Source organism: Bubalus bubalis, chromosome 10 (genome assembly GCF_019923935.1).
Source record: "Bubalus bubalis isolate 160015118507 breed Murrah chromosome 10, NDDB_SH_1, whole genome shotgun sequence".
NCBI classification, from domain to species: domain Eukaryota; kingdom Metazoa; phylum Chordata; class Mammalia; order Artiodactyla; family Bovidae; genus Bubalus; species Bubalus bubalis.
This window is the reverse complement of record NC_059166.1, coordinates 10,737,453-10,744,213: the sequence shown is the minus strand read 5'-3', so window position 1 is coordinate 10,744,213 and position 6,761 is coordinate 10,737,453. Positions and strand designations below refer to the sequence as shown.

Below are 6,761 nucleotides of genomic sequence, written 5' to 3'. Positions count from 1 at the left end.
GTATCAGTTCATCTCTTTTTAAAACCATACCTTTTATGGGATAAAACAAAATAAAACAAAAATGTGTACAGCACATACTTCTGACATTGGAAAACAATTTTAAGGGCCTTTTTGTATTGTGTGTATCAAGAAGTTATTCTGCACCCTAAGATTCACAATAAGTAATGCCATACATGGCAATTACTCAGAGTGTATTAGCTAATCTCCTCTGATGTTTTCATCTCTAAATTCATTTTCTTGTGACATTTCTCATTTCTACCTGAATATCTGCTGTTGGCTCCACAAGACAGCTACTCCTTTGAGCAGGTTGCCTAGTGCCCCGTTCTTAGTGAACAGTTTCATTGTAAGATGGCACCATGAGTGTTCACTGACCCTGAGTCCTCTGTTCAAAGATGGAAAAGTGGAGGCTGTCCTACCATGAAAACCTTGGCTTTTCTGGGAAAATAAACCATTGCTTAATCCAAAAATGTTCAGCTTTCACATCTTTCTTTGTATCCAAGATGGCAACATATTGTTTGTTTCGTGTTTCAAGAGGAATATATTGTATGGTGCTAACTCCTACCTTTGTAGGAACATTTACTGGTTCGGAGCATGGAGCCTCGAGTCTGACCACCAGGATGTGCATTTGGATATACCATGTGTAGCCTGTGTGATCCTGGGCAGGCTCCTGAACCTCTCTTCGCCTGTTTCTGCATCTATGGCACTGGGTTAATAATAGTATCTATTTCGTGTAGTTGAAGTGGAACTAAATGAAATAGTTCTGGTAAAGCACTGAAAATAGTGCCCGGCACATAGTAGGTATGCAGTGTTTGTGTATTATGATGTTGAATGTCTTCATCATCCTGCAATTTTTAATCTTGATTTTCCCACAGATATGCAACCATTTCTGTTAATTCAAAAGAATTTTAAATGGTAGAATCTGGAGCAGGGTGGCAGGATGCTTGAAAAACATGGGGATGAGGGGCTTTGCTGTTTCCCCAAAATAATACTAAGAGTATAATTGAAGGCTTCCCCATACCTGTAAGGACCACTTTGCCTTTCAGTCTGCAATAACGATGATTCCCGCTTTGCCCATTGTCCTGCTGAAAGCTCCTTTTTGGTTCCAGATAATATAAATGTAAAAATAGTTTGTCTAGAGGTATATGTGTTACATATGCACACTCAGTCGTGTCCAACTCTGCAACCCTATGAAATGTAGCCCACCAGACTCCTCTGTCCATAGATCTTTACAGGCAAGAATACTGGAGTAGGTTGCCATTTCCCCCTCCAATCTTCCCAACCCAGAGAGTGAACCCATGTCTATTGTGTCTCCTGCATTGTAGGCAGATTCTTTACTGCTTGAGCCATCAGGGAAGTCCATATGTGTTACATATATCCTTACAAATATACAATACATATATCCTCACATCACTGCTTTGTTAACAATCTTTATATGTTATTAAAGGTAGAAATAGGTTTAAAATAACTTTGATAATTTAACCCAGTACATGCAAGGTTTTACCAGTGTCCCAAGTAGAGTAAATGTAGATATATAGAAAAAAGACAAAGGGCTCATTTTGTGCCTATTCAAACTGATGCCTGAGCTTTCAGCCCAGACCTGGAATTCATTGTCAGTATTTGGCATTTATCCACAACCAGCGGAACCACTATTAGTAGGCCTGTTTTCTTTTCTCAGAACATAATTTGGTACTGTCAAGCCAGTCTAGCTAGAACTGAATGGAATTTTTTTTCTTTAAATTTTTTTTTTTTTTTTTTGCATTTTGTTTATATACTATCTCTAGTGAGGTCAAATCCCCCTGTAAATACTATCTAATTTATTCTCATAACATCTCTAAGAGATAGGGTGCATTTGTCTTTATTATTAGCATCTGGAGAGTCACACTCACTTTGTTGGGAATCACCAGGAATAAATCTCATGTAGACACTAATGGAAAATATAATAGGAGATAAATATAGGTATGACTGCAAATGAAGATATTTTCCCACCTTTGAAATCTGTTGACTAAAAAGATAAAAAGTGGAACAACTTATGATGATTGAATAGTAATAAAAAGCAGCATTTAATCTAAATCTCTCCTTCCCATGATTACCGCATGCTAAATATTACTCAATACTAGAGAGTCTGCTGATGAGCTCTGTAAATGTTTTCCAATAAAATTAAATAGATTAGATTTGGAAAGTGAATGCTAATGTTTCTAAGGATGTAAAAGAGTCTTCTTTTAAAACTTCCCTGAAAAATCCAGCTTAGGACTGCGTCACAGCGTCATCAGCCTGAGCAGTCGTTATTTCCACGAGGACATGCTAGGCAGAGGCAACCAACATGTTCGAGAACTTCTTGTCATCTCTGACCCGATGTTGCTAATTCTCTCCGTGTATTTCGCCTGCTGCTTTGTTTTGGTTGTCAAAGTTTGTTACTGAGACAAGACTAAGATCATCCCACTCTGACAGCCTGAGATTGAGTTGGCATGATGCAGCATGAGGTGAGTCTAATTGCTGTTAATATTGGAAGGATGAATAATCCTATTAAAAAGAAGAACAGTTACAAAAAAGTAAATAAGGGGAAGCAAGTCTAGATTACATGAAAGAAGGACAGCTTGATGAGGAGGAACCCATTAACCTGAATGGAAACAGTGCTTTGCTTTCAATTTAGCAAGCCTGAGCCAGACTGCATTCATACTAAATCGAAATGGAAACAATTTTTCTGATTCATTTATAGACTTAAATACTAGGTTTCCTTATATGTGAAAAAAGAGACCCCACTGTGATTCCAAATTGTTAATAGAAGACAAAATGCCAAGTTAGGTAGGTTTATGGGAAACCTTCATCTTGTTCCTTAGGTATGACTAATGGTTAAAAGAGGTAACTATTAGGTGGAGAGGGCAATGCTCCACATCAGTTTGTTTTCCAGACATGATGTGCATGTGCGTCACCTGGGATCTCGATCAAGTGCAGATTCTGACTCAGCAGCTCTGGGATAGGGCCCGAGATGCTGCACTGGAGAGGCTCCCAGGGGGCTGCCATGGAGCACAATCAGGACCACTCTTGCAGAAGTCAGGCTCCAGACAACTATTTTAAAAAGAAATCTGTGCAAGTACAGTGTGACTTGCCTTATCATTTCAGGAACTTGAGGGCATTGGGATAACAAACCCCAAACCACCAGCTTTGTTAAATGGAGAGAATGCGCCAACTCGGAGCGTCAAGGACTCTCTTAAGGACACCTTGAATTGCTGGGAGAGGTAAAGCTATAATGGAACAGTGTGGAAAGGCAGAATGTCTCCTGGTTCCCGTTGGAGCTTCACTCGTGACCCCCTCCAGTCCCTCCTCCTCTGTGGCCATCGTCTTTAGACAGCCACAGAAGTGCTGAAGTAGTCCCTCTATATGATAGACTTCATACTTGAATTCATGAGGCCTTAGCAAGACAGAGCATTATGCATCTCTTCCTTCATCCTCCTGCAAGCCAAGTTGTTAAGAGAACGCTGCAGTGGTCTCAAGCATGCACATTTCACCCATGCTGTCTGTGCCCAGGACATGCAGTTTATCGCTGGTTACATACTGGTAAGATCACCTGATACCCCCAGCACGAAGTCTAGTGTCATGGGCTCTTGAATACATTAATCTTTAAAAAGAATTTTTTTTAATTGATGTATAGTTGAATTACAATGTTGTGTTAATGACTGCTTTATAACAAAGTGACTGAGTTATACATATGTACATTCTTTTCCACATTATTTTCCGTTATGGTTTATCACAGGATATTGAATACAGTTCTTTGTGCTCTACAGTAGGATCTTGTTGTTTATCCATTCTTTGTATACCAGTTTGCATTGACTAGTCCCAAACTCCCACCTTTATTCATCTCACCTCCCTCCCCCTTGGCAACGACCAGTCTATTCTCTATGTCCCGGATTTTGTTTCTGTTTCACAGACAGGCTCATTTGTGTCATATTTTACATTCCACATATAAGTGATATTATATGGTATTTGTCTTTGTGTTTCTGACTTACTTCACTTAGCTTGATAATCTCTAGTGCATCCATGTTGCTGCAAATGACACTGTTTTTTCTTTTTTATGGCCAAGTCGTATTCCATTGTGTACGTGCACCACATCCTCTTTATCCAATAAATGCATTAATCTTAACCAAACCCCAGATAGCTGAATAAGAGGGAGAACATAGAAATACTTGAATAACTAAGAGTACATTTGAGTCAGGAGAGCTTTAAATGGGGAAAATATGTTTCTAAACCTTGACTGCATGTTAATTATGCTAAATTTTGAGTGGTCAAAAACTATCATTTAATACTTATCTAGTAAGTACGTAGTGAAAGTGAAGTTGCTCAGTCGTGTCTGACTCTTTGCGACCCCATGGACTGTAGCCTACCAGGCTTCTCTGTCCCAGGAATTTTCCAGGCAAGAGCGCTGGAGTGGGTTGCCATTTCCTTCTCCAGGGGATCTTTCCGACCCAGCAATCGAACCTGGATCTCCCGCACTGCAGGCAGACGCTTTACCGTCTGAGCCACCAGGGAAGCCACAGAAAGTACATAGGGACAGCATAAACCTGAAAAACAGATGGTAGGAAAGCTGATTACAGCTATTATATATGAACAGTATGTGCATGTATGAGTCTGCTCAGGCTGCTGTAACAAAATACCACAAACTACAGACATTTAGTCTAAAATCAAGGTGCTGCCAACTCAGTTCCTGGTGTGCAGACAGTTACTAATCCCATCATGAGTAACCTCACAAAGTGCTTTTGCATTTGCTTCTATTAGATTCCTAGGGACCCTGATTCATCACTTCATCTAACCTCAATTATCTCCTGAAGGCCCCATCTTCAAATACCATCACATTAGAATAGAGCTTCAACATATAAGTTTAGAAGACACATTTCCATTTCAGTCCACAGCAGTGCATTGAACGTTGATGAAGATATCAGTTACTTTGCAATTATAATACAAGTACAAAGATGCTTGTATTATTCTTGCTTTTCAACTTATATTTGTTCCTTACATTTGCTGGCTTTAAAGTCATAAGTCTGGGGCTGCTGGGCCCACGACGCGGAAAGCGCCGCTGCGGCAGCGGCCACCGAGGCTCCCCGGGGCTCCTGCGGCCCGACCCGTACGGGCGGGAGGCTCGGGCGGGCGCCCTGGCGCGGGAGTCGGGTGCAGGCGACCAGGAGGGGTCGGCCGCGGCGTTCGGACCCGGTAACTTACAAGATTAAAATTAAATTTGGTTGACGACGATTCTGAACAAATACGCTGTTTATTTGAGGAATATGAATCCTGAAGCTGAATTACCTAAGGGGCCTCTACAGCGAAGTGAAATAGATGTTGGTGGAAGCATTTACACCCAGTCAGCTTGAAGAGTCTCAAATGGACCCTACCACTGAGAAATCAAGATGGCAGTCCACTATGGGGAATTGAGAAAAATGGATTAATACAAGAGTGCTGTGATAATATACAACCAAGACAGGGTTCTTTTAACATGGATTTCATGAAATGAATGAAGATATAGGTTTCTTAACAGCACAAATGGACAGTAAATTTGACTTTCTAGAGACTTTTTGTATCATTAAGAATATTTTTGACATTTGGAGAAAAAGATGGCACATTAACAGATGATAGTTTGTATGCCTGGAATTTTTTCAGTTTGATTTGTATGAGTATGACCTTGTGGAATGTTAACTTTAATAAAATTTCTAACACTTTAAAAAAAAAAAGTCATAAGTCTATATGTATATCATCCTGATATCAAGTCTGGAAATAAAGTTCCTTCTGATGGTTTCATTGTATTATTGAAACTTATTTGTTCTAGAATGAATTTATTCTTCCTACTCACATAGAACCTTTTAAAAATAGAGTTGTGACAAATTTACTGACTACTAACTCATGTAATCCTTGTAATCCTACCCTGCAGGGACAAATTTGGTCCAACTCTATGAAGACAAATGTACTTCTAGTGTGTTAGAAAATATATTTTCATTTTCTTGTATATACAACTAGAGAGTGAGCCTGGTGGACAAATGGACATGGAAAGCCTGCCTTCCTAGTACAAATTCATGGAAGTGATGGATAGAATGAAGCAACAAAACTCCCTGAATGTCAGAAATAAAACAAGAAACCAAAGCCAAAGAAATAAGTATAAGCTGATGCTACAAGGCCCCATGGGGGTGTTAGTCCTGGATAAAGATTTGTGGAGATGAGGATGGGATGGGAATTAAGGCCTCAAACACATTGGGTAGGGAAGCTGAGGCCAGTCCCCTGCGGAAAGTCTAGAGCCTCAGAAGGCGAGTTAGAGAAACACCACTTGGCCTGTGGAAGGAGCAAGGAAGTTTGCTGTTACTGATCCCTAGAGTGAGCACAGGTCAGGGAAGAGACATCTGCTGAGAGAAACTATTAATAACACCAGCCTGGTCACATATGGAGAAGTCTGAATTTATACTATTTGCTTAGAACACTAACCCTAAGTCCATTTTCTTGGAATGGACCCCTAAGTCAGTAAAGTAACATAAAACAGGGCCAGAGCCTTGAACCCCTGGGAATCTGATTGTAGCAAATGCAGAAAGGTTACTTTCACAACCTAGGGTTCAGAAACTGTCTTAGTCTGCTCAGGCTGCCGTAACAAATATCACAGATTGGGTGGTTTACCTAACAGAATTTATTTTCTCATAGTTCTGGAGACTGGAATTACAAGATTGAGGTGTTGGCAGGTTTGGTTTCTCCTGAGGCCTTTCGCCTTGGCTTGCAAACAGCTGCCTTCTTGC

The 6,761-nt window shown here is 40.3% G+C and overlaps 1 long non-coding RNA gene across 1 annotated transcript; it reads right to left on the bottom strand.

Moving 5' to 3' along the window:
• Positions 1–2,392: 2,392 nt before the first annotated feature.
• On the bottom strand, positions 2,393–4,413 carry LOC123327845. The gene is made up of 2 exons (XR_006542527.2): positions 4,005–4,413; positions 2,393–2,520 (listed from the first exon to the last, which is right to left on the bottom strand). It is a non-coding gene; the product is annotated as an uncharacterized LOC123327845 (long non-coding RNA).
• Positions 4,414–6,761: the final 2,348 nt, after the last annotated feature.